Raw genomic sequence first — 26,634 nt, forward strand, 5'->3', positions numbered from 1 at the left:
CAGGGGCACAAAAAGACAACACAAAGTGGTTCACAAATGAGAGTGTTAAAGGAACAGAGAGAGGTGTACGTGCACACTCACACAAAATGAAGGATGGCACAAAGCAGCAGAGGAAACAGGTTAAGTAGCAAGAAAAAATTGGGATCCAAAAGAAAAGATAAAATGGGGACCCTGCCCCCCATCTGTGTAGGTAAAGCCCAGTGCACTTTCTGGGAAGGTGGGAAAAAGGAGAGAACTCTTCCTGGAGGGGAGAGCAAACAGGCTGCCATCCTTCCCCTGGATACAGCTGAGGGGGCCTCCCCAAAAGAAGACATTTGCAGTAAGGTAAACCTGGTGTGGGGTAGAAAAGTGTGTAGGTTAGGGCAAGCATCCAAATATCTGGATGTTTATCTAGACTTTGAATTAGGGTGGCTTTGAATTAGGGTATTTGCAGAATAAGATCTTTGGGGAATTGTGCCTGGCAGCATTTTCAATTGTGTGTAAAGACATTTTGTAGCTTTTGTTTGACAATGGGACTCTCTTCCCCTGAACTTTCCAACTACTGCCGCCTTGGCTAATCCTTAAATTGCCATGAAAACCTTTCCCCCTTAGCACTCCTACAACAACAGAAACATGTTAAAGTTTCTTTGCACTGGTATTGGGATTTCTTTTGGAGTCTTTCTCATCTGATTCACATGAATACCGTTTCTGGAACCTCATCAGCTTTAAGCTTGGTGGAGCAAGTTTTGAGATGCCTGCGTCAAGAGGCACCAGACACATATGAAGAAGGTGGTGTGACAAGGTGTACCAACCCCATACTGAGCCAACGGGACCTGACTGATAACAGTGGACCCAGGAAACCATGCCCCCTCCAGGTGGAGGAGACTGATAAAAGGAGGTAGCCCAGCACAGTCAGGGCTGGCAAAGGAGGAGGAAGGATGTATGCTGCAAGCTCCTGCAGAAGAACCTGTGACTCTCCAGGTTGTTGAGATTGTGGATCTGGACTACTCTGCAGAGGACCAGCTGACCATAGAGACTGACTGGGTTGCTGAGCTGCTGCTGCTGAGTTGATGCCTGAGATGGGCCTTATGGTAGGAAGTGACTCAGGTAATGTATTAAAATCAGATGCTTGAACCCTTAACAGGGAATTCTTCGGCTTCCTTGGGTCCTGGTTTGGAACCCAGTGACGTAGGGTGGGCCTGGGTTCCCCTCCCCCAATGCTGCCACTAGGCATGGCTACTGGGGGGCCCTGGCTAGAGACTGAGCATTTGCTCTGCCTCATCCCAGGAGTTGCAGACTGTTTGTTTACTCTGCCCAGCTCAGAGGGTCAGAGCCCCCAGCTGCTATTGTTTGCCCCAGCCTGGAGCCTTGGGAGGCTAGAGACTGAGCATTTGCTCTGCCCCGCCTCAAGGGCTATGGATTGCTTAGTTACTCGGCCTTACCAGGGGCTCTGAGTCCTCCCCATCACAATTGTTTGACACAACAGGGAATCTTGACAATCATGTGACAGGGTGTACCAACCCTGCAGTGGGGCCAATGGCGGCATCCCTGCTCGACATGTTGTGCCCCCTGTGACGGGGAGGGGGAATAAAAATAATTGGTTGCTGATTTCAAGCTCAGTCTTGCAAAGTGATGAGTGTACCTGAAAAGTGCAGAGCACTCTCCACTCCCATTGACTCTCATCAGTGGGCTTAAATGGGAGTTGAGGGTGGGTGGTATCTCAGTGGAGGAGTTCAGCATGGGGAAGGTCTCACTTTATCATCCAGGTTCTAGCTGGCTGCCTACAAATCTCTTGCTCTTTCTTATTCATTTGATGAGGAAAAAAGGCATTTAGGGCTCCATCTTGCCAGGTGCTGAGCACCCTCCTCTCCAACTGATGCTGATGAGTACCTAATTCACGACAACGAAAACAGTGTCATGGACCATGAAATGTGGTCTCCCCCCATGAAATCCAGTCTTTTGTGTGCGTTTATACTATACTATACAGATTTCACAGGTAAGAACAGAGTTTTTCAAATTGGGGGTCCTGACCCAACAGGGAGCTGAAGGGGGGGTCACCAGGTTATTTGAGGGGGGTCATGGTATTGCCATCCTTACTTCTGCACTGCCTTCAGAGCTGGGCAGCTGGAGAGCGGCTGCCGTTGGCCAGACACCCAGCTCTGAAGGCAGCGTCCTGGCAGTAGCAGCACAGAAGTAAGGGTGGCAATACCTTACCATCCCACCCTTCCTTCTGCGCCGCTGCCTTCAGAGCTGGGTGGCCAGAGAGTGGCGGCTGCTGACTGAGGGGCTGGCTGTGCAGGCAGCAGCGCAGAAGTAAGGGTGACAATACCATACCATTACACACTTCCTTCTGCCTTCAGAGCTGGGTGGCCAGAGAGTGGCGGCCGCTGACTGAGGGCCTGGCTGTGCAGGCAGCAGTGCAGAAATAAGGGTGACAATACCATACCAGGCCATCCTTATGTCTGCGCTGCTGCTGGCGGCGGCTCTGCCTTCAGAGCTGGGCTCCCGGCCAGCAGCCGCTGCTTTCCAGCTGACCAACTCTGAAGGCAGCACCGCTGCCAGCAGCAGTGCAGAAGTAAGGGTGGCAGTGTCACAATCCTTCCTACAATAACCTTATGGAACCCCCCCCCCCCCAACTCCTTTTTGGGTCAGGATCCCTACAATTGCAACATCATGAAATTTCAGATTTCAATCGCTGAAATCATGAAAATTACGATTTTTAAAATCCTCTGACTGTGAAATTGACCAAAATGGACCTTTGGTAGGCCCTACCAATGAGAGTTCAGGGTGCTGAGTGTGTCCAGGAGTTGCCCAGCACCTTAAAAGACTGAGTTCATAGAGCAATGCGGACTACTGGAGTCAAGACCAATACCTGGGCCTTCTTATTTATGGTGAGATAGAAAATAAGTGGTGAAAGATCAGACTTTGTTTATTCAGTGCAAAAAAATAAAAAAAACCCTTCTTATGATTAAGACTAAGGCAGCAGGACACGTGTGTTTGAATTTCATGTGACTAAGCGATTTTTACCTCTCCATAAGCTCAGAGCTGCCAAGTGTCCTGTTCATACTCTGGTATCTGAACCAAACAATGTAGAAAAGTGCATCATTGTGTGAATGACTTTTTCCAGGACCACATTTCATTCTAATTCATTTTGGGATTGAATCCTTTTTTTATTCAGTTGATATTTAAACATTAACATTCATCGCAAGTGTCAGCTGAATTTTTACACCCAACTCCTTTGCTGCACTCCGCCTGCTCTTCCCTCCCCAACCCTGACCTGCCCACACCTCATCTTGTGTTATGAACACTTTCAATAGCACTCACAAATAATGGCTGCTTCAAGCTGCTTGCCTGCTGTTTAGCATATTACAGCTGGCTTGGTGCAAAGTAGTGGGCAGAGCGTAAAAAAAGCCCTAAGAATCATGAGACCCTGGATAAATATAGTAGGGCTGCTGCACTAGCAAGACAGAACTCCTGTGTTCTCATCCCAGTTTACTCATCGACTCACTGAATGACCTTGGGGAAAGTGTATTGAAACAGGCATTGACTTCATCAGCTGGTGACTCAGCCATGTCAGCACCATAATGGCAGAAGAAGGGCCTCAGTGTCAAGCAGATACCCCCACCTCCCCACCCCATTCCCATTCAGCTTTTTTCTGCGCTCATTGAACTTGTCTGTGAGTTTGCTTTGAAGAAACAATGCCATCCATTATGCACTAGACTAGAACAGAGGCACAGGGTTCATCAGAACAGAGAAATAACTGAAAACATAGGCAACGGACAAAAGAGCAGCTAAGATTCAATCCAGCTCTGACCAGTCTAATCTAAAAGATGTTCCTCCAAATGTTACTGAGTGGTGCTCTAATATTAATTGAAATAAGAGGCAGCTAGTCAAATAGTCCTATTTTGTACAGGATCATATGTATGAATGAGCCACAAGATGTACTAAAGATACTGGGACCTGTAGTGTCTTGACCCCTTGCATTCTCCAGTAAATATCTACCAACTCTATCGTATAGTTTTAGCATGAATAGTATTCATAGTTTTGGAGAATCTCCCAGTTAGCACTTTATTGGTTGTGTTCCTTTTTTATTCTTCTAAATCTCTTGAAATCACAAGTTTATAGAACTTAATGTTAATTATATTAACAATGGGATTGATAAAATCAGCAAGTATTAATCAGTGTCAAAGATCCCAGTATGTAAATGGTACATTAATCTTTAAATTCTTCATGTGGTAATAGAACACCTCCTGGCCAGGAGCGCTATTCTGCACTTATGAAAGTGCAGTCTTAATAAGATCTGCTTCTGAGCAGAGGTAGAAGTACCAAGGAATGAATGATAGAGTTGGTCTGAGGCTACAATATCTGAGCAGCCTCAGCCAAACTAGCCATGCTCAGTTTTATCCCCCGAGACAGCGCAGCTTGCTACCCACAACTATGTCAATGAGGGGCAATATTCGCAAGGAGAAGGTATGTGGATTTTAATAAATCCATCATAACATTAATCACTTTGCTGCTTCTTTGACCTAATACAGTTCTGTTTGAAATGAATGGCAAAACTCCCATTGACTTCAACTGGAGGTTGATTGGGCCCCTGGAAAGCAAACGTTTGCCACATATATTGGTTAAAATTTTCATACAGCTGCCACTGAAATTAACGGAGTTATATGGTGAAATACATTGCACCCTATAATAATCTTAAGTCCCAGTTGCCTTTTCCCGATTTTGAAAAAGGAGAAAGTCTTATCTGCTTAACTGCCTCCAGAACTCTGACGTGAATAAAAATGTTTGGTTTATCAGTGGGCAATAGGAGCCAGGTACGTTTTCACCTGTACCTTTTAAGTTTGCAGATGGTGAGGCTGTGCCTGTCTTCGAAGCACTTGAATCTCCTCCTACCTGTGCAAGGTGCTCACCCCAGGCTGCCTCCCAATTCTGAGCAGATGCAAATGAGAAGCAAAGGGTAGGTGAGTCACCAATAAAGAGTGATAAATGTAACACTGGTTAGATAAATAAAAACTGGTTTAACAACCATCTCATAATAAAACATATTAGAAATAAATCTATAAAATAGACTTTTCAAAGCTGAATGAGAGCTGAATCAGGAGACAGTGAAGAGGGAGGATGCTGTTCCCTACTACTATAATAGTTCGTCTTTTTGTTTTCTTCTTAATTATGTCAAAAGCAAGTAAAAGAAAGCACATCCATTATGACTTGAAATAGGGAGAATGTTGTCTATTTTAAGTCTCTGGCACTGGATTTGGCCTCCCTGGATACTTCTATTCCTGAAAATTGAGGAAGATAACCTCATGTTAGGACCCCTCCCCCCCAAAGAGGGTGTCTCTGGTACATTATGTGGCACACTGAGGCATGGGCAAACCAAGGTTAACATTTTAGCTGCCATTGCCTGGGGTCTGTCCTTCAAGCCTTAACAGAAGGAGGAGGAGAGAGCCCCCCAAAATAGCTACCCACCCAGAAACATCCAGCTTTCTTAGTACTAAGGGGAAATCTATTAAAAACAGTAGGGTTGAGTGGTAGCTAGTGGCAATTGGGCAAGATATCAGTTATACAGAATGGCGCTTTGTGATTTTTTTTTTATTGCTTTCCGGAGCATCATTATTAATGGTGAACCTGTGATATCTAGTTGCTTTGGCAGTGATTATGATGTCAGCTGAAGCACAAGGTTCCTCTAGAAACAAAAATCATGGGTCCATCCAAACATTTTCAAAAGTAAAGAGCAAGAGTAGATAAATACAGAAAATCTGTTACAGGATATGTGCCTGGATTTTTGTTATATATGAATTTGTGTGTGTATGTGCCTGTCTGTGCACATGCAGTTGCCATAATTAACCCTTTGCATGTAGAGTTATCCGATATGTGCCTGTAATAATTTGTCTGTCTGTGCAATCATGCTCTTTTCCCACCACCTTTAAAAATCAGATCTTATATGCAAAATTGTTCATACATTTCAAGTTTTCCATGAGAATTCTGCTGCTTTGAAACTCCACAGAGAATCCCAGGTCTTTGCAAGTGCACTAGAACTGACCAGAGCACTAACAGCATTCGAGAAAAATACAAAGAACTATTTATTCACTTAGCAATCTGAGAGTTCTTGTCGCCCACTGTGTCAGGCAAAAACTCGACACCTCTACTTAACTCAGGTTTCCTCTGAGATAAAACTGTTCACTGAATAGATCTTTTAAAAGCACAGTCTATATTTGTAATGCAAAGTATGGAAAGATAGGAGGCATGTATGATAATCACAACAGCAATTCATAAGAGATCTTAACACGTGTTCAGTGTCAGTGCGTTAACTTTACTACCCCATGCCTATTCTACAGAAGCATTTTGCAGATATGATCATTACCATGGGTGCATTTTTGGAGTGGAAAAAACAACATCCAGGCTAGTGGACATTTTGATGCGACTTGCCCAGGGCATCTTATTCAATCAGGATAAAAGCAGTGCCTGGCTGATGAACCAATGGAGAATTCAGAAAGAGAAATCATTAATGCCTTGCAAATCGCAGTTTTGTGGGCCCAGTGTTCTAAGAATAAAAAGTCACCCACAGTGATGCATGTGCACTTTTCAGGGATTAACCTAGCTACAGCTTTCCATTCTTTTATAAATACCAACTACATGACATCTACGGACTCATGTGATGATTAGTCTACGGTGCATTTGTTAAAACTAATGATGCAAAGAATTTCCAAAGTTCAAACAGTTTCCTCATTTCCAAACGCTTATGACAAGAACATTTCTGGGAACAGGATGGGAATTTCTGGATTAAATTATGGAGAAAATTGGATTAGAGGAAAGTGTGTTTTCCTTTCTCAGAAGCAGAAATTGAATGTCATGGTGTGTGTTAATTCAGAAATAGGTAGTCAAGTGACTTAATTTCTATTTATTTTCAAATACACAAAATGGACTAGATCCTTGTCTGATGTAAATCAATATATCTCAATTCAAGTTAAGGAGTTACATTGTTTTACGCCAGCAAAGGATCTGGCCCATTACATCTAATTATGTCTCAAAACATGTGTATATAATTTTTTAAAAAATGGGGCAAATCATTCCTGGGTTTTTTTCCTCAATAGTTAGCCATGCCCAAACCATGTGGGGCTCAAAGTTGACACCTGAAACTATACCCAGAAACAAACAGGAAACAAGTTTAGTGGCGGCAATTGATGTAATATGGACCTCACTGTCTAATACCACCTGACAGACACAAATAGAGAAGATATTTTGGCTGCTGCTAACATCTGAAATGTTAGGAACAGTCAGTAAAATAAAAAGACCCCAAAATAGCAAGTCTCTTGTAGTGTGCGGACAAAACCTCTCAATAATGGGCCGAAAGGACCCCATGATCCCTTCATTTCCACATCCCTCTAGCATCACCTTTGCCTTGTGTGAATTAAAGTTCAGTCATCTTGCTCTCATCCACGTCTGTCTTGGGCAAGCCCTGGGAAAACTGCACCGTCTGCATCTGATGGAAAATGACACAGCTGCATGTCATCGACCTACTGTTGGCTCACTGTAAAACCTTCCCCACTTCATACTTTGGTCTCCTTTTGAATATAATGGTGTAAAGTATGTAACAAGTGACTGTGTCTTGTAGCTGGAGTAGGGAACTGGAAGTCCAGTTTCTTGAGTTTCTATGTCTAGCCCTGCCACTGACTTGTTACATGAGTTGTCACTTAACCTCTCAGTGTCTCATTTAACCCATTTGTAAAAAAGCAGAAGGAGTTATTTCTTTTTTGGCATTTTGGGATTCAACTCCCGCCTCTTTAAAACCTTCCTATTTAATCAGCACCTAGCAGAATATTTGTCTTTTAAGAATAAATTAGTATAACAGAGATTAGCTGAATCTCTGTTCATAAGAAAAGCTGCCTCAATATACTGTCTTAATAGGGGAGACCATAAGATTTAGACTCTTAAGAGGCATATTGCATTTGCTTACTTCCAGGCTAATTTGACCCTTTGACCTTACATATCAATGCTACAAAAATAATAAGTGGATACACATCTTACAATATTTTCTCCCTCGGAAATGTAAATCATAGTTAAGGGAAATCCTACAAACATTTATTACTGGATGTGATACTTACTACAGTGAGTTGTTCCATTGACTTCAAAGGATGACTCATGGTAGCAGGCACTATGCCTGGTAATAAGTATTTAGAAGATCATGCCCTAATGGCATAAGTGCAGCAACATGTGGAATGAATGATGTGCTAAGATTGCCACTGAACTCCAGTGGTTTCTATACAGGCAATATATATTTCTCAATCTTGTGCCTACTTGGCATATTTTAAGGGTGTGTAATTTCCAGCCATGGCAGCATTGTACCACTGGCTCAGCATCACATCACCTCCTTCCAATGCTGCTCTTTCCACCATCACAACCTTACCCTAGTTCCTCCTTCAAGAGCAGATCTGGATTCAGACAAAGGTCTTACAAAGAAGTCTATGAAACTGTTTTTAACATATCTAGGGCAGGTTCAAATAATGATACCAGGCTAAAAATAGGCAGATGGGGTCATGTTCTAGAATGGCAGATGTATCCACATTCTGATGTACTGTAACCTCCCAATCTGTTCAGCCCATCTCAGGTGTAGACAACCATCTCTGTCTGTGGCACACAATAGTTTAGTCTCCTATGGGCTGTAATACTTTGGTCAAATTTTGGTTGTTGGATTTAGTGTGTGTGTGCGCTGGGTGGTGTTGCTGGCCTGTGAAATACTGGAGGTCAGACTAGATGATCTGATTTCTTCTGCCCTTAAACTTGATGACTTTATATAGACAGAACAGGTGGTAGCCCTGGGGGGCAATATTGTCATGTGCTGTATTTAGGAGGGCGTAACAGCACCGTACAGTTAACTGTTTCTTTAGTTTGGTAAATTGTAACCAGCAAATACTGTAATTCAAATAGTTGCATAATTACAGCAAGCATAGCTTTCTGTCTATATCCTATTGCCAACAAGCCAGTAGTCACTGTTTATCATGTGAATGACTATTGGTTCAGAAGTTGGCCAACTATAGATTTTCCCTTTCCCTGTAATACATATATTTATTTAGCACTCTCCACCAAAGCTCTGTACAACAGAATACAAACAACTACAGTCTCATAAAAACCCAATAAAATATCTTACACACATACCCAGAAGAGGAGGTCAGTTTAACCAAAGGAATGACAAAGTTTTGAAGGGAAGATGCTAAATATAGGGCCAACAGTTATTGCTCTAAAATCACGTTTAAGAAAAAAATCCACACGTGTGCTTTGTAAAAATGGGGAGATCTATGGGAATTAAGGATGCACAGTATATTTCAGGACTGACCTGGGAAAGAATTTGAGGATTTATTTCAGACAGTCGTATCAGAGAACAGTGACATTTAGCACCCTGGTTTAATTCAAAACTGATTCAAATGAACACTTGTAAATTTGATTGCTGGTACGCTTGAGGGGTGGAAAATACAGCAGAGTGGTACAGTAGATCCACTAATGCCATCTCCCATTAAAGGTTCCTGCAGGTAACTTTTGCCTGCCTCAACCAAATAATGTGCACAAAATCAAGGGCAACCTGAAGGGAAAGAGTTTTGCAGAAGCACTAAGCAGTGTGGCCCCCTCACAGCCCTTTGGTCATGTGGAAAACTCCAGTGCAGAGGCAGCAGTCTGTGAAATTCATCAGGGGGCCAGATGCTGCTGCTCAAAGCCAAGAAGAGCCAGGGAACAACGTGCAAGTGGTAGAGAAAAGAAAATGCATAAATAAGTCAACACATCTAGTACTTAATCTGTCAACTGCATGTTTTACTTGTAGATACCCACGGCTGGTGCAAAGCAAATCAAGCATTAAAATTCATACAACAGCAAAAAGTTAGGCAACGAAGGGGCATTTTTAAGACTCAAACATTCTTTTCTTCAAAGTAGGCCATCCTGGCTCTTGAGCACGAGGCATCCAAATCAGTTTCCTAAGATAATCCATTACAAATTATGACCAGCTTCCAAAAGCATGGTTGGAAGCTTGGCATGATCTGCTGCCTAGGTTTCACTTTTCTGTCCTGTTCATCTCAGACAAGTTCCAGGCATGACAGGTCAGGAGACGGTTGGGTTCACTCTATGAATTTTTTAAATGATTTTTATTTTATTTTTAATTTCCACTCAAATGCATGCCAGCAGCGCAACTCATCAGCAGTAGACATAGCTCTCTGAGCTATGCTGCCCTTCCGTAGATCATGCTGCAAAACAAATTAAGGTCTAGTTACATAGAAAGTGATTGTGATTAAGGCTGCGATTCTTTCACAGAGGTCACGGAAGTCATGGATTCCGTGACTTTCCACAACCTCTGTGACTTCCGCAGTGGCTGGTGAGGCTGACTTCAAGGCCCTACAGCCAGCTGTACTGGCCGCTAGTGGAGCGACCCAGGGCCAGCTGCTCCGCCGGGGCCAGCCGCACCAGCCGCTGTTTGGGAGGTCTGGGGCCAGCTGGCTTCGGGAACCGTGTGCATAGTGGACGGTGTGGCTGGCTCCGGGGACCGCCAGAGCAGCAGTCCTGGGGGTGCCCTGGGGACTGCCGGAGCAGTAGCAGTCCCAGGGTGGCTGGAGCAGTGGCCTAGGGCATCCCCAGGAGCAGTGGCTGGGGGGCAGTCAACCCCAAGCACTGGCATAGGCCCCACCCCAGCAGGGGCCCCCCAGAGCAGCGGGGCCCCAGAAGTAGAGATTTAGTCAGGGGTATTTTTGGTAAAAGTCATGGACAGGTCACAGGCTGTGAATTTTTATTTATTGCCAGTGACTTGTCTATGACTTTTACCAAAAATACCTGTGACTAAATCTTAGCCTTAATTATGATCAGTGAAATAGCCATGATTTCTCATATATTTGCAGTCCCCCAAAAGGAAAAAAACAAAAACCCACTCATGCTCTCCTGTCCCCAAATCATACCTTTTACAATCAGAAGCAGCCTTCTTATAAGATTAGGCCATGCTTTATAAATGTTTCATGGTTTTAAATCTTCGTGGTGTAGTAGCTTTTTGATGTGGAAAGTACCCATGCTGGGCAATGCAAGAACAATTAGATATTTGTTGTTTGTAGAAGGGATTCACTTGTCATTCCATCAATCTCTCTTTTTTTGTTTGCTGAGTGTTTTGAACCCACTTATTTCAAAACCTTTCCCATTTGTTTCCTTTCCACCTGGGATGGATAAACAGGATCAGATAAAGTCAAAAATCCTTCCCTCTGTCTCGGGCTGAACTTATGTGGAATATTTTTGAATTTTAGAAAGTTGGGTTAAATGTTTCACTTGCTCTTGTGTTTAGGTTCTGGCCAGGAGGAAAAACTGTTGTCACAGTATTAGTAGCCTGACAGCAATGCTGAAATCACCAGAAATTTCTCAACAAAGCCAAGATTTCCACCTGAATTTTTCATACCTAAGAGGATTGGTTACTTCTGATAACCATCCAAACAGAACTGCTATTCTGACATTTGGACGCTAGTGATGGGCAAATTTAAAAATTCTGCCCCCTGTATATCCTAAAAAACTGCATTAGCTGTATACACAAAGGACCAAATTCACAACTGGTGTAAGCTCTTGGCTTCTTGGGATAGATGGATGAATTTTGGCCGCATGACTTTTGTTTCTCTTTCTGAGCTGTATTGAAGTCCTTTGATCCTGCACACTTTTCTTTTGCATGGAAACTATATTGCACCTCTTTATGACATCATTTCGATGCACCAACCCATTCTTTTCTTTTCCAGTGAGTCTCTAGAGAGGCTGGAAGAGTGTTTTGGATCACTTGCTCACAATGTGATTAATCCTGGATTAGATGTAAGGGGATACGGTACCAGTCCTGAATGCTGTTATCATCTGTGCATAGAATGTTAGACCTTACAACTGTCTCAGTTTGATCAGGACATCCGGATTTTGTAACATCATTTTATAACTGTTCCTCTGTCCCTAATTCCATCCTGTAGAGTTCTGAGGCTATGTAACAAGAAGCCACCAAGTTACTATCCCTTGCTTCTGTCTGCCAGTGTCACCTGCTGTTCTGGCATCATCATCCAAGCATGTCACACTTACAATCGGAATGTCAGTTTGATGTTTGAGATTCACAACTAGCACTCAGACTGGGGAGAGGGTTGACTTCTGGAGCCAGAGCTGAGTTTGGGAGCACATAAAAGCACTGGAGTCCCCTCGCTTTTTGGCAGGACTTCAAGGATTATCCCAATGAAGAGATCTTGACAGCATACTTGTAAACTCCACAGGCCCCAGGGGCTCAAACACCATGATATTTATGCTGGATTGCCAAAATAGTTTTACTGTTATGCAGACATAGGTCTCTTGGTAAGAACTAGCATTTCTGACACCTGTTAATTGGCATTTGAAAGAATCAGGACTGTCTAAAGTCGGTAAAGTAGCAGAGCATGACAATGCGTTGAAAGCCTATGTTTGGCGTTTTTCTGTTCTCAGTTTAAACTTACCTCAGCTCCATGGGCACCACAAATATTTGTAAAAGCCAATATCAGCTGGAAGAATTACATGGTGTATTGTTGGCATTCCTGATATATTTAGTACAAGAAGCTCTCACAGTTCGCTGGGTCTTTATTACAGCCTCAGTCTCTACAAAAAGGAAAAAAAAAAATAAAGCTTTTAAAGTAAATAGGAGCTAAGGCCCTGATAGAGCAAAGCACCTAAACATGTGCTCTTCTTTAATGGGACTACACGTGTGCTTTAAAGTTAATCATGAGCTTAAGCGCTTTGGTGAATCAGTGCCCATGTCATGTGGAATTGTTGTATCTAAGCTGTGTGCTTTGTAATATTTCATCAGGCAAAACAAATAGGTTCTTTCCATTCCCCTGGTGTGGGGTGGCTGGGTATGCCGCTCTGTGAGAGTAGGAGACATGATTTAAGCAGAAGGGGAAAGAAAAAGAAAGTGGTAAAGAAAAGAGAAGGGAAGATAAAGAACTTTTCTTTTTCCTCATCTCCCACTTTTTCCCCCTTCTCAAAACTGTTTGTGCCCCTGTCTCCAGCCTCATGTCCTTTCCTTTTTTGTCCTCTTCCATTTTATCCCTTCTTTCTTACCTTCTTGCCTGCCTGTCTCACAAAACACCATCTTGCCCTCTCCTGGACAACTGTACATTTGCAGGCAAATACAGAGGGTTATACAGGGACCATCTCTTCAGCAGGGCCATAATTGTGAGTGACTCCTCAACGGGTACCTCCCTTGCCTGTCAATAGGTGCACCCTTTGCACTATTAAAGAGAAATGTCCTGTAGACTCTGACCTCTGCAGTACAGTAATAAGGATATTTAAACCTAACTTAACTTTATTGCCTATACATAGCTTTATTGTAATCACCTTTGGTTTTTCCTATCTCTTCTGAAGGCAGTGCTCTCACAATTCCAGGGCTGTGAAGAGAAGTAAGTGGCCTTCAATTCATATCATGTCAGTCAATCAACAAAACCACTTGACAGGGAACTTGGAGGTATGTATCTTCATTTTCACATGGGCTTGTAAACATTGGCACACATGGAACATCATATTAGATAGCTGGTTAGGCCCTTCCCAGTTTGGTCTCACTCCCTTAAGTTGTTGCTTGCCTGCTCTTCATCCTGACAGCAGCTGTTATCAGCTTCCTCTGGCCCTCTCTCTATGTTATCACTGCTCTGTCTGCCACCAGCAGAGCAAAATTAACCAATTAGTGTAGTCTACCATCTATGGAGTGCAATATTAAAGGAATGACATATAAGAATGCTGGTAAGAGACCCGTCTGCATTGCTTGGCCTCATGGGTCAGGGTTAATATCTCTGTCATGTGACAGGGATCAATATCCATTGATTCCAGCTGCTACTATTATAAACTCCCTGTGTGCCTCCTTCATGCTATCATAGGCAAGATTCAGTCATAGACCAAAGACAGTAGCCTTAGTACTTTTAGAGGAGCCAGAAGGAAACCTCTATCTGACCAATCAAACTGGAGAAGTACTAAGCTTATCTCAGATGGTAGTTGCTCTTTCATTACCTCATAGTTACACAGGATTAGTCAGATCAGATCAGTCCTTCTAATCCTGCATCCCTTTCACAGTGCCTAGCGCAAATGTTACAACAGTACTCTTAATTCAGCCAAGTTCACTTTATGACATAATCAGTAATACATAAAGCTACAAATATAACTGGGAAAATAGGAATCCATATGTGCAACATGTGCTAATGTATAGATGCTGGTGTAACCTTCACATTTGCATGCCCATTGTATTTATGTAGGTTTATTTGTACTCTATTACCTTGCTTTCGGAAAGTAGGGGTGGAAAGGGAATAAAATACAAGGAGGCAAGTGCAATTATTCCAACGATCACACCATTTCACATTTAGAAAATGTATAATTTTATTATATTTCTATTTTGGTAGTACAAAGATGACTCATTGTACAAGGTACAGTGCAAGTCCAGAAACAGACAAAAGCCCAGATTGTTAAAGGTATTTAGGCACTGCTGCACTCAGGATTGCACACCTAACTGATTTAGGAGCCCAAGTCTCATTTTCAAAAGGGAGAGTTAGTGGGATTTAGGCTCCTAACTGCCTAAATCTCTTTGGAAAAGGAGGTTTAGGCTCTGAAATCAGTTAGGTACTGCAACGCTGAGCGCAGCTGTGCCTAAATACCTTTAAAAATCTGGGCCAAAGTCCCTGTCACCATTTACAATCTATGAGTGCCTTTATTTGAAAGTGCATCTATCTGATCTCAAATATAAAGGTGCAAGATAGATGTTATCAGATAGGATCATGCCTGTCTAACTGCTGTTAGATTGTTAAAAATGTAGTGGAAATTCAATATACTGTGCCTATTCCGAATACAATTTGCAAGCACATATAAACAAGGCTCTGTGAGAAGGTGAACCTATGTTTCTATGGCAGGATGCTCTGGTGGAAATTCTGTAGCAGCTTCTGATAAATTTTAAAATGGTGGTTTTTAAATGGAATTAAATATAAAATTGTATTATTTAATCAGTCAAGTAGCCTGCCTGTGTTGTGTATTTTTATATTAAATTTAGGGATGTCAAGTGATTAAAAAAATTAATTGTGCAATTAATCACACTGTTAAACAATACTAGAATACTATTTATTTAAATAATTTTGGATGTTTTCTACATTTTCAAATATACTGATTTCAATTACAACACAGAATACAAAGTGTACAGTGCTCACTTTATATTTATTTTGGTTACAAGTATTTCCACTGTAAAAAAACAAAAGAAATAGTATTTTTCAAATCACCTAATACAAGTACGATAGTGCAATCTCTTTATCATGAAAGTTGAACTTACAAATGTAGAATTACGTACAAAAAAACTGCATTCAAAAATAAAACAATTTTAGAGCCTGCAAGTCCACTCGGTCCTATTTTTTGTTCAGCCAATCGCTCAGCCAAACAAGTTTGTTTGCATTTGCAGGAGATAATGCTGCCCGCTTCTTGTTTACAATGTCATCTGAAAGTGAGAACAAGTGTTCTCATGGCACTGTTGTAGTCAGCATCACAAATTATTTACATTCCAGATGTGCTAAAGATTCATATGTCCCTTCATGCTTCAACCATCATTCCAGGGGACACACGTCCATGCTGGTGATGGCTTCTGCTCGGAAGCAATCCAAAGCAGTGCGGACCAACACATTTTCATCTTCATCTTCATTATCTGAGTCAGATTCCACCAGCAAAAGGTTGACTTTCTTTTTTGGTGGTTCAGGTTCTGTAGTGTCTGCATTGGAGTGTTGCTCTTTTAAGACTTCTGAAAGCATGCTCTACGCCTCGTCCCTCTCAGATTTTGGAAGGCACTTCAGATTCTTAAACCTTGGGTCGAGTGCTGTAGCTATCTTTAGAAATCTTACCTTCTTTGTGTTTTGTGAAAGTGTTCTTAAAATGAACAACACATGCTGGGTCATCATCCGAGACTGCTATAACATGAATATATGGCAGAATGGCAGAGTAGGGGACATACAGTTCTCCCCCAAGGAGTTCAGTCACAAATTTAATTAATGCATTATGCTTTTAACGAGCAACATCAGCATGGAAGTATGTCCTCTGGACTGGTGGCCGAAGCATGAAAGGGCATACGAATGTTTAGTATATCTGGCACGTAAATACCTTGCAATGCCAGCTACAAAAGTGCCATGCAAATGCCTGTTCTCACTTCCTGGTGACATTGTAAATAAAAAGAGGGCAGCATTATCTCCTGTAAATGTAAACAAACTTGTTTTTCTTAGTGATTGGCTGAACAAGAAGTAGGACTGAGTGGACTTGTAGGCTCTGAAGTTTTACATTGTTTTGTTTTTGAGTGCAGTTATGTAAGAAAAAACTACATTTGTAAGTTGTACTTTCATGACAAAGAGATCGCACTAAAGTATTGGCTGAGGTGAATTGAAAAATACTATTTCTTTTGTTTATCATTTTTACAGTGCAAACATTTGTAATACTGTACAAAATAATATACACTTGGATTTCAATTACAACACAGAACACAATGTATATGAAAATGTAGAAAGCCATCTAAAATATTTAATGAATTTCAATTGGTATTCTATTGTTTAACAGTGCAATTAAAACTGCGATTAATCGCGATTAATTTTTTGTAGTTAATCGCATGAGTTAACTGCAATTAATTAACAGCCCTTATTAAATTTAATATATTATAAGCTGTTTCCATATTTTCAGTTTTCATTATATCACAGATTTTTATACTGAAAGCAAGTAACTATGTTATAGAAGTTGTTGAGGTGAAGCTGGAGGTTTCGATAGCTTGAGAGATGGTACTTTTGGCACCTGAGGAAATGATTTCAGATTATGGTATGAGCACAGTAGCTAGGTATGTCTTCTAAAATGACCAGAAGTGAAATTCATTAATAAAGTTAACTATCTCAACAATGAAATGACCATCATAAGGTTTCAGTCTCAACCAATTGAAATGAATGGAGCAATTAACACCACTCAGAACTATTTTTTCAGGCTATCTGCAGATTCAGGAAGACTTTTACTACTTCATTTTACATTGACTAGCACTTTCAATTTTTTTCTCTGCAACCAGAAGGGCTAGTTTTTTTGTTTTGTTTTTTTTTAACGAAAGCTTGGATTTTGACACACAATTCTGTGGCAAAGCATGAATTCCACAGCTGTGAAGTAACAGAACACTCAGGGTCCTGTTTATAACTTCCTTTTCTTCAGCCAAATTTAGTCAGACTGAAGACCTGATTCTCTTCTCACATATTTCTATTTGAATCAGGAGCAACTCTATTGATTTCAGTGGAGTTACAACCCATGTAAAACTGTGATATGGGTACCTGGATTTAAGCTTAGTCAATCCTGAAGCAATTTTTGAGTTATCCATTCTCATCAAAAAGTATCTAGAAAATCTCAGTATTAAAAACACCTCAGCAAGAGTTTACCAAACTTTTTTTTAAAAGGTATAAGCAATTGAAAACGAGGACCTTAAAATGGATGTGTGTCTCCATCAACTGAAAGAGTGCTATGGAAGCCTGCTCCAATTCAGGATTCCTTTCTGTCTGTATTTGCCTGTTTCTAAAAATGGTTAGGAGATGGTACTCTAGGACAAATTCAGACTTGAAGCTACAACAGCTCTGGATTTGCATCTCTGACTGTTTTTTGTATCCTGGCTGTGGGGTTTTATTTTGTCGTCTTTAGATTTTGCTTCTTCCTACTTTTTTTTTTATAGTGAATGATTTTCATCCACTCCTTCCCCACACTCAGTCAGGTTTCTATTCATTTGAGTAGCACTTATCAGTTACCTCTGAAAGCATTTTCAAAGCAAATAAATCCTCAAACCATTAAAAATAATTCCCAATAAAACTGGGTTTAGAAAAGTGAATTTACACCAGAAATGGGAGGAATGTGTAGGGACAAGAGATGACACTGTCACAGTTAAGATACACAACTGATTTCCTTTCCTTGCCTATCACAGCTATATTGTGAGCAAGCTGTGCCCCCTTGTGTCTAATATATGCCAAGATTTTCAAAAGTGCTTAGTGGCTTTGGGTCCCTTAACAGGACCGATTTTTCATAGGCTGGGTGGCTCTGTGATTTCTGAAAATCAGCCCCCTTTAAGATGTCTCAAGTTAGGTACCCCAAAATTGGGTCACACAAAATAATGAGGCACTTTTGAAAATCTTGTCCATAGTATCTAAAGCAAGCAGGGAGCACAGGTTTGAATTGTCCTTCTAATGTTTCTAATAAGTTTGCAACATTGCAACAAGACTCCTTAATTCTACATTTCTGTCACTGAATGTTGTAAATCCATATAGATAAAAAGTGACTTGGACATGAATTTTGGCGAGTTAATTTATTTTCAATTTTTCTCTAGTATGAAATGGATAGAGCAATTGTTAAATATTTATCCCAAACTGAATACTACCTAGAAGTAAATAATTTCAGCCACATTAATCTAGGAAAGCCAGAAATTAATTTACAAAGGTCAAAGAAATTTTTACTAGTGTTAGACTACCACTGTAGCGGATCATATTTTAAACTCACCCCAACACATTTATTTATTCCACTGCATCTCCACAGCACTTCATTTTCACAAAAGGAATAAATTGAGTATATATTATAGTTGTGCCTAAGAGAAGCCTCAGATCTGAGTACCCCTGAATGTTGTGAATACAAATTCTGAACCCAGATCTGAATTTCTCAAATGGTTCCTAACTTTACAAGGGACTGAACCAAAACTCTGAATTGGATTACATCAAATGTGGATCTAGATCTGAATTTTAATGCTCAGGCTTTGTATCACTAATTCCTAAATGTATCTCTTCTTAGTGATTCTATTGTATAGCTAAGCCTTATTGATTATCCAAATTATAAACAGAGGTTTACAAACATGATACTGTGTAGACCACATCTTTACAGAGATTGTTTTGGAGGTCTGTTCCTCTGATTTGCAACCATGAGGGCCACCTTCATTTCCATTTGTGATTGCAGAACTAAGGATATGTGCATTTTTAGCTGGCTTTTAGTGCTATTTAGTAGCTGGAAATGAGGGAAAACCAGTGGCCTATGACTAGCTCTCCACAGACCTACAAATGCTTCAAGCAAGAATCTCACTCTACTTCTTGAACTTAATTGAAAGGTCAGACAAAAAAAAATCAGGGTTTCTTTCAATGGTGCTGAAGGAACATAGGCAGGTATTCTTGATGCTGACTCTGCCTGTGACATTCCCAGCAACTGGCCTTCATAAAGTCAGACTCAGCCATCCTTTCCTGCTGTAAGGAGCTCTAGGATTTAACTGTACCTGGTAATCAAGCCTAAGCACAATAATGCCTCCCAAGCCTTTCCTGGCCCACAGTAAGAATGCTGGAGTCTGGGTTGCTATTTCTGTAAACTGTTTACTCTGCACATACTTCTGCAAATCCAATCCTGCTCTCAAATTGCTTCCCATAAACAGTGTAGCATGGTTTTGATACATGGTGTCATGTTCTGAAGTCTCTTTTGCTAGCAGAAATATGACTGTATAATAGCATATTGTGTTTTATTCCCCCCCCCCCCCCACGTGCAGTGCTTCATTAAGTGCCTGAATAAATCTCTCGGTGAAAATCATTTGTTATCAAATGGTAGGAAGACAGATGTAATGTGCTTAACTCTGTGTTTCTGCTCTCCGTGTGTAGGTGAGCATTCTTGACAAATGGAGACAGGGCACCCTCAGTGAAGGGTCCATCAAAAGCCAGATGTTAACATTCAAAACATGGTGCAAGGCTTATTTTATAGGCAATGCCTTTGCTTAATCTTACAGCATCATTATTTATTATTGAGCGTCAACAGTGTGCTCAGTGCCATTCTAGCATACAGGAAAATATGGTCCCTGCCCTAAGCAGCTTGCAAACTTATGGAGAAAAATAGAATAGTTCAGACACGTAATACTTTGGGAGCTGGAAGCAACCTGAGGAGGTTTAACAATTTTACAGAGGCAAAGGCTTCCAAGAAGTGAACTGGATTTGTTGTTGACCATTTGTGTAGTTCCATTTCTGACAGACAAGGGAATGTGGGTCTTGAAGGGGATACTCTGTTGTCACAGAGTATTCAAAAAATCTGTCTCCTTTGAGTAAATGCATATTTCTCCAACAATATCAATCGCTTTTCAGGACTTCAGAAGCCTCTAGTCATGATGATGTATTACAAAACAGTAGGCTTGATCTTACATGGTGGAGGTGTTGAGTGTTGTGCATAAGGCAAAAAGTTCTGAGCAGAACAAGGGGGCAGGTGAACTCACTCATGCAGTAATAAAAGCACCACAAGGTGGCCACCAAGTTATTCCTGCCTAGTAGGAGTGAGGCCAAAGAAGGAAGCACAGAGTTTAGAATCTTATTCCCCGAATGAAAATTGCACTTAAGCCCATGTCCTTCCGAAATGCCCATTCTTCATCATGCTTTCTTTTAAACTTATGCCTGCCATTCCTCCCTTCAGTTCAGCACTCAAAATAGCGATGATAAGGAGTGAGAAGTTCTTAAATTGTGAGCAATAAAGAGCATTCAAAGTGAGTATTGGTGGTTGAGGGAAAATAAAGCCCTAAGTAGCAGATGCTTTATAATGAGGTCAATGGATGTTCTTTGCACAGTAACTCTCATATATGCGTCTGTCATTGTGTGTCTCAGAGAAATTTTCTTTAGCATTTGCAGAGGACATAGAGTATTTCACTGGACAAGTACAATCCTCTGTTAAATTGGATATCGATGTGATAGGCCATGTAGCTAATTTTTTTGCCTTTTTCCACTAGATGTCTCATGAGGCCAGCAATCAAAATTATTCTGTCCAAATTTGGCTTTTTCTCAGGTACATAAAAGGGCTTATTTCCAATCATTTGTCTTTAAAATAAATTATTTTTACTAAATATATATGCTTCTATATTGGCTTGATATTTGAAATGGTATTTGCTCTGATAGCTTTAAAATTCTAAAGGCGTTGATATGATGGAGTTCAGTGGAAATTTATTGTTGCAAGCTTATCCTGATAAAGAATTTCTTGAAATCTGAATCTGATCAAGTTGTAAAATGTGGACTGGAGCACAAGGTAATTAATCAAGAACATCAGCTTTTAAAGCCTTAAAAAAAATCTGTAGTACTTGCAGAACAAGGAGCAATCACAAGATGTAAAAATGTTGGTGTATTTGTTCTTTTATTTTGCTATTCTGAAACTACTTTTGCAAGAGAGAGATTTTCTACTTGTAAATTCTCAACCATACCCACTCCAAAAAACTACATATGGTGTAAGAGTTTATTTTTGCAGTGGAAGGAGGGAGTGTCATGAGTGGGAAAGATTCTTCTGTTTTTATGATAATATTGCCCAGATAATGGTTCCTTCTGGCCATAAAATGTATGAGTCTGACCTCCTGTATGATACGCTTTAGAACTTCATTCAGTTATCCCCATATTGAGCCCAATAACTTGGGTTTGACTAAAGCATATCTTCCAGAAAGGCAGCCCATCTTGATTTGAAAACTTCAAGTGTATCCATCACCTAGTTTGTTCCATTGGCTAATCAGCTTCACTTTAAACAATTTATGGCTTATTTCTGGTGTGAATTTGTTCTGCATGAAAGATTTTCAAACTGGTAATTTTGCATCTCTGTAGTAGGTATCTTTTCAAGTATTCTCAAGATTGAGTCAGAGAGAATGGTACAGTGAGCAAAGCTGGATTGGGAATGCACAGGAGCCTAGCACCAATCCACAGGGACAACACATCTAAGTAGTTTTAGGCACTGCTGCAATCCACAAAACCATTGCTCAGCTACTGCCTCACCCTGGAGGTGCCTAGGGTGCCACTTAGCGTCTAATAAGTTTCTATCTCTGGGGATTCACACTGCTGCCTCACACTAGGCATCCTGATGCCTATCTCCTATGCAAACCCCATGGCAATCCTCAAACCTGGGGAAGAGAGGTAGGGGAACATGCTATCTAGCCTGTGGGACCTGATCTGTTAGGCATGTGGAGAGGACGTGTGGCTACAGGAGATGCTGGTGGCAGTGACTTTGTTCTAATTTTTATCCCAAATTGCTAGAGCACTCACCCAGGATGTGGGTTGAGTTTCCCTTGTTGCTTGATGAGGAGAAAGGATTTGAACAGGGTTCTCCCACCACCCAGAAGAGTGGCCTAACTGCTGAGTTGTGGAATATTCTGATGTGGGACTCCAAGTATCTCCCACTGAAGCAGTTCCATGTAGGATGAAAATGAGGCATTTTAATAGGAGGACTGGGCCACCAGGCTAACCATGAGGTTATACAGTCATTCTCTCTCTCTCTCTGGCCCAATGGCTATTTAATGGATGGTTAAGTTTTTCTAATAGTTATTTACTGTCACTGTTCAAATTAGAAAAAAGGTGCAATTTTTTTTTTAATTTGTTAAGCTTCTGCTTACAACCATTGGCTTTCATTATACCTTCCTCTGGTAGACTAAGGAGCTCTCTACTATCAGAAATCTCTTCCCCAGGTAGGTACTTGTAAATAGTGATCAAGTCACCTCTTAACTGTCCCTTGGATAAACTAAATACATTGAGCTTCCTCCTAGTATCTCACTATAAGGCATATTATCCCTGAAGTGGGATTTAACTTCCAGTAGTTGTGGGGAGGTCCCGCCAGGATAGGGTGATACAATTGTGAATCTATGTAAGCTCTGGTGATAGGAGATTTGATGGTTAGAAATATCAAGACTTAGGTGTGAGGTGACCATAACAGCTATTTTTTGACTCAGCTCCCAGGTACAAAGATGATGGATCTCAAGAGAAATGTAGATAACCTTTTTGTGAGTGCTGTAAAGAAGCTGTGGCTATGGTATGTATTGGTACCAAAGATATAGAGTGATGCAGCAAAGGGGGCCTGGAAACTAAACTTAGATTGCTACGAACCTCCTGTGGTAATTTCTTTGAAATGCTTCTGGTTCTACACACAGGTGCCAGATCTCTTTGGTCACTCGATTACAGACCTAAAAGTGGCAATTCTTCAACAAAAAAACTTTAAAAACAGACTCCAACGAGAGACTGCTGAATTGGAATTAATTTGCAAACTGGATACAATTAACTTAGGCTTGAATAAAGACTGGAAGTGGATAGGTCATTACACAAAGTAAAACAATTTCCCCATGTTTATTCCCCCCCCTCCACCCCCACTGTTCCTCAGACGCTCTTGTCAACTGCTGGAAATGGCCCACCTTGATTATCAGTGCGAAAAGGCTTCCCCCCGCGCCCTCCCCCCCCCCCCCCCCCCCCGCTCTCCTGCTGGTAATAGCTCACCTTAAGTGACAGGTTTCAGAGTAGCAGCCATGGTAGTCTGTATTCGCAAAAAGAAAAGGAGTACTTGTGGCACCTTAGAGACTAACAAATTTATCTGAGCATGAGCTTTCATGAGCTACAGCTCACTTCATCGGATGCTGTAGCTCACTAAAGCTTATGCTCAAATAAATTTGTTAGTCTCTAAGGTGCCACAAGTACTCCTTTTCTTTTCAGCTTAAGTGATCACTCTAGTTACAGTGTGTATGGTAACACCCATTGTTTCATGTTCTCTATGTATATAAATCTCCCCACTGTATTTTCCACTGAATGCATCCGATGAAGTGAGCTGTAGCTCACGAAAGCTTATGCTCAAATAAATTTGTTAGTCTCTAAGGTGCCACAAGTACTCCTTTTCTTTTCACCTTAAGTGATCACTCTAGTTACAGTGTGTATGGTAACACCCATTGTTTCATGTTCTCTATGTATATAAATCTCCCCACTGTATTTTCCACTGAATGCATCCGATGAAGTGAGCTGTAGCTCACGAAAGCTTATGCTCGAATAAATTTGTTAGTCTCTAAGGTGTCACAAGTCCTCCTTTTCTTTTTGCGAATACAGACTAACACGGCTGCTACTCTGAAACAGAATATGGGAATCTGAAGGAGGAGAGCAGCTCTGGAAAGGTGTGGAGATTCCAGTGGGAAGCTGAGGCCAATGCTCTTGTATCTGGGGAAGGCTTTGGGTTGGCCAAGGTGTTTTGGTTGGTCCAGACTGTGTTTTGTCTCACTTGAATGCATGTTCACATTGCAGAAATCCCCTTACTGGCATTCTCACCAGAGAGGTGATACACTGGGTTGGCAGGGAGACTGAATTACATACTCTTTCTAGAAGTGGTTCTACAAGGTTAGGGTTGAGGCATATTTGCAGGGATAAGGAGGAATCTTGCACTGATGCTGAGTTTCATGGGCACTCACTTCACTCTTCCAATAAAGAGAAAAATAAACTTGTGTGAAACTGTTTATGGAAAGCAAACATGGCATATATGACAGGCAGGTTTGTGTTGGGCTCCTTGGTGTCCATTTACTTTATCTTGATTTTCATGTGTTTTCCCACAGACTATAGGCATCTAGTTAAAGCTGGCCACAACTCTGGAAAGGAAGAAGCATTCATCAGATCTAATAGCTGGGGAACAGAAAGGAGTCAAGCTAGATCTTTTAAGAGATCAGGCCTTCTTCAAGAAACTCTACCTCATAGCTGTCCTCTCTAGCATGTATCCTGTCAGTCCACTCCTCCCACTTCAAATGTGTATGAGTTACTTGGAGAACTGAGGGAATCTTGGCACTGCAAAACTGTGGTCTGGGAAAATTCCACAAGATTTGAGGATAAAATCACTGCAAAACCATTTGTTGTGGACTGGCCACTTAGCAGCATTGTGAGCTATTGAGGAGCATGATTTCTTTTGCCTCCCTCTGAATCATCAGCTCTTAGCTACTGCAGAAGGCAGAATACTGGGATTGATTGACCAATTGTGTGAAGGGACTACAGGTGATGCTGAGGCCTGACTGCGGGCTACTGTCCCACAATAAAAATGATCTGGCACGTGCTGGAAAAAGACCTTAAAAGAAAACTCAGGAAAAACCTGATAGACTGAAATATGCAGACACTTGAGGGCCCCATAGAGGAAAACAGCACTTCAAGAAGATCCATATGATTAGAGGACTATCAGTTTTGTTTTTTTCTAAACTTAGTACCTTGGCTATTGCTAAGAAAGAAACTTATTTACTGAATCAGCAGTTTACATTTAAAGGAGCTATTGTGGTTGTTGCATAGCCAGTAGTTAGATGACTGAACATGTATTCTGGGACAAGGATGCAGCAGTCTACCTTCTGATGAAGGTCAATATAGAGAACATCCCTGGTGCCAATGGGTTTTTTTATCTCAAGGTAAGAATTTTTTATTTTCTAATGTCCATTTTGCAGCTGTCCTTGAGTAACCAATCACATTATATTTTTGTAGAAATGCATTTCATTCTCTAGGAAATGACTCATACAATGTGGCAAAATATAAGACTACTGTTTACTGGTAGCTGGCTCCTATTTATCTGTTTGAGTTGAACTGATCCAGCTGACTCTTAGAACAGTGCCTGTGGTTTTATCATTCACTAATGTTGCAAAGTTGATTGTTTTATATTTTTCATATCGGTTTTGAGTTGCTGGATTTATTTCCTTTTCAAATTACTTTTTCTTAAAAAGACTCTGTTGAAACTTAGTATGTTAACAAATGAGGACAATGTATTAGCTCTTGAGATCCATTATGGATTAGCCATGATCCTGGCACAAATATCTTTAATGGGAAACTAGGCATGAAATATTTTATTTTTCTCTTGACCACCTGTGGATGTATCTGTTCTGTCTCCTCCTCTGCTGGTATCCAGCCTACGTCTTCTTAAGGCGGATTTTGAAGCTGAAAAATTCTAGTTTGAGGTAAATATTCTTGCCACTTATATCTTTCATTCTCTACTGGTCTCTCTGCAGTTTGTTAATCTTTTCTCTACATTTTCAGGTGAAGACCGTAAAGAATTATTTTTTCTGTGTCATATATTGTGAGGGAGTTGAAAGTCTACATCAATAAGTAGTTGCCTTGATGAAAAGTACTATATTAATTATTTCAAAGCATTTTGGAAGGAGCTGGGTTTTTTCTTTGTTCGTGAAAGTAGATTTTATATTTGTAAGTGCTTTTTTCCCCTAAAACATCTCACAAAATGACACTGAAAATTGCAATCGTACAAAGGCCAACCTCCCCAAAAAGCCCCCAAACAACCTCCTCGACTTTTTCCTTTAGTCTTATGTTGGGCTGCTTTTTCGTCTGAGTATCTCAATCAGATAAATATCATTTGTCTAGTAGATCTATTGGGACTGATCCAGTGCTTTTGAGATCCAGTGAAAGAGTCCCATTGACTTCAAATGGGGATTAGATCAGGCCTGTAGCCAGTGCAAATACTTCAGCAAAACTGAGATTGAACTGCTGTATCTGTGGCCTTTGAGAATGGAGGGTACTGCAATTTTTAACTTTCTATGCCACTTGCTTCAGAATTCCACCAAGTTAATCATTATGCACTGGTATTCTATTACAAAGGAAAGAGGAATGTATGCCATACAGTACATTTGTTGTGGGTTTTTTCCCCCTTGACAGTACCCCCTTAATTTCTCTCTCCCTTTACTATGTATTATTTATCTTTGTAATTGTATTCTTTCAGTCTGCATAGCCTATTGGGATGCAGTTTGTATGACAGGTACTATACAAAATAATGTCTTATAGCATAAAGTATTGTTTTTAAATGTTAGGCATATTGGCCATTGATATCATTTTTATTGCACTCCAAACTCACAAGCCACTTTAACAGTAAATTCTC

The 26,634-nt window shown here is 40.9% G+C and overlaps 1 long non-coding RNA gene across 1 annotated transcript; it reads left to right on the top strand.

Annotated features, from left to right (window-relative positions):
* Positions 1-914: 914 nt before the first annotated feature.
* LOC122465893 lies at positions 915-26,634 on the top strand. Its single transcript, XR_006291024.1, has 5 exons — positions 915-1,086; positions 4,823-4,939; positions 13,354-13,453; positions 20,738-20,793; positions 24,338-26,634. It is a non-coding gene; the product is annotated as an uncharacterized LOC122465893 (long non-coding RNA).

Source organism: Chelonia mydas, chromosome 5 (assembly GCF_015237465.2).
Source record: "Chelonia mydas isolate rCheMyd1 chromosome 5, rCheMyd1.pri.v2, whole genome shotgun sequence".
In the NCBI taxonomy this organism is placed as follows: domain Eukaryota; kingdom Metazoa; phylum Chordata; order Testudines; family Cheloniidae; genus Chelonia; species Chelonia mydas.